The 1,709-nt window shown below is 47.5% G+C and overlaps 1 pseudogene; it reads left to right on the top strand.

Annotated features, from left to right (window-relative positions):
- On the top strand, positions 252–1,329 carry LOC107640761 (annotated as a pseudogene).

Genomic DNA, 1,709 nt, shown 5'->3' with positions numbered 1-1,709 from the left:
CCTCTGTTAGAGTCGCTCCATTTGTCCTGACGGAAAACGGTGACGTGGCTCCCGTGCCACTGACCTGCCGTTACAGGCTGCCACGTGGGATGGACATTTGAAAAGAGGACATATTAGTCCCCAGGAACCAAAATGTCACCATTTCTCCCCCACCCCCAATCTATGAAATCCTTGAGCCCTAATCCTTCGAATGCAATATGAAGGTGAAGCGGGTGAAGGAATAAAGGGAGCATTCCGACCCATGGCATCTGATGGAGCTTGGCCACAAGTCTGACGGCCAGACCATCGAGTGGCTCCTCCGCCAGGCCGAGCCCTCAATCATCGCCTCCACCGAAACTGGAACCACTCTCTCCTCCGTTTCTGTCTCCGTACGCGACGGTGCTGGCCCTCTCTCTTCTCCTTCCTCAACCTCCGCAGCATCTTCGCTCGACCACAAGCCCTTGCTCGCTCCCACTCCCTTCATACTCGGCAAGCGCATACGCACTGATGATGACGCTTCTGCCAAGGACGACGACGTCTCCGTGGGGCCTGCCGTGGGTCCTTAGTGGGCTCCGGAGCTCTCGCGGGGCTCTGGGCCCTCTTGACCAGGCCCGATTTTGGTCAAATTTGGAGTTTCACAATGGCTGCTTCTCCACCGGAGATGGTTGTGCAGTCGGCAGTGGTGTCGGTGTCTCAGCAGCAGAAAGCTTCTTTGTTCGTTCACCATCAGCATCAGCAGCAGCAACAAGCCATGGGAGAAGCTTCGGCGGCAAGGCTGGGAAATTACCTTCCTGGACATCTGAATTTGCTAGCATCTAAGTCGGAAGGGCCCGAAAACTTTTAGGTTTAGAGCTCTTTTGTTTTTAGTTTTTTGAGTGGAGAAGTCCATGAATTCAATTAGGATTTATTTTAAGTTATTTATTATGATGATGATGAATTGCTGCAGATTGAAGCTGGAAGCGGTTTACAGGACCTTGATCATCAGTGTTTGCTTTGTGCAAGTGCAAATATAGCTTCGAAATTCATAATGTTGGTTGTGATTAAAAAAAGCAAGGTTCTCCGAGTTGGAGAGACTAATAAGCTTTGTAATGATAATGGGATTGCATTATTGGTTGCTTGGTTTTTGAGTTTTTTACTTACTCTCGTCCATCATATCCTAAATCCTAATGAAGTATACAAGTTTGGTTTTTTGTTACAGCCAGCTCAAGTGCAATTACTAGTAGATTTAGTGTTAATGGTGGTCAAGCTCAACTCAACTTTGCTCTCAATTTGTTGGAGTACACAACTCAACACAACACACCAAAGTACATTCCAATTCCTGTGAAAGAATTCGTGTGTTGTTCTTGTTAATGATATGGGCTTTGGCACAGCTTGATGGATGGTGAGTGGTGTGGTTTGTAGTCAATGCTATTCTCTCTCTCAATCTCTCTATCTCTTTCACTTTCATAGCTAGCTCCTTTGCTGGTCTTAAGTTGTTCATCATAGATTGGGGGTGGGGTAGAAATGGTGATGTTTTGGTTCCTGGGGACTAATACGTCCTCGTTTCAAAAGTCCATCCCACGTGGCAGCCTGTAACGGCCAAGTCAGCGCCACGGGAGCCACGTCACCATTTTTTGTCAGGGCAAACGGAGCGACTCTAATGGAGGGATAAATATGTCCACTTTTTTAGGGGGTCAGGGATATTAAAGTATTTTCCAATCCTCGGGGATGAAAATGTCCGCGGAAAAAAA

The sequence above is a fragment of the Arachis ipaensis genome, chromosome B05, assembly GCF_000816755.2.
Source record: "Arachis ipaensis cultivar K30076 chromosome B05, Araip1.1, whole genome shotgun sequence".
Classification (NCBI taxonomy): Eukaryota; Viridiplantae; Streptophyta; class Magnoliopsida; order Fabales; family Fabaceae; genus Arachis; species Arachis ipaensis.
This window is presented reverse-complemented; position numbering and strand designations above follow the sequence as displayed.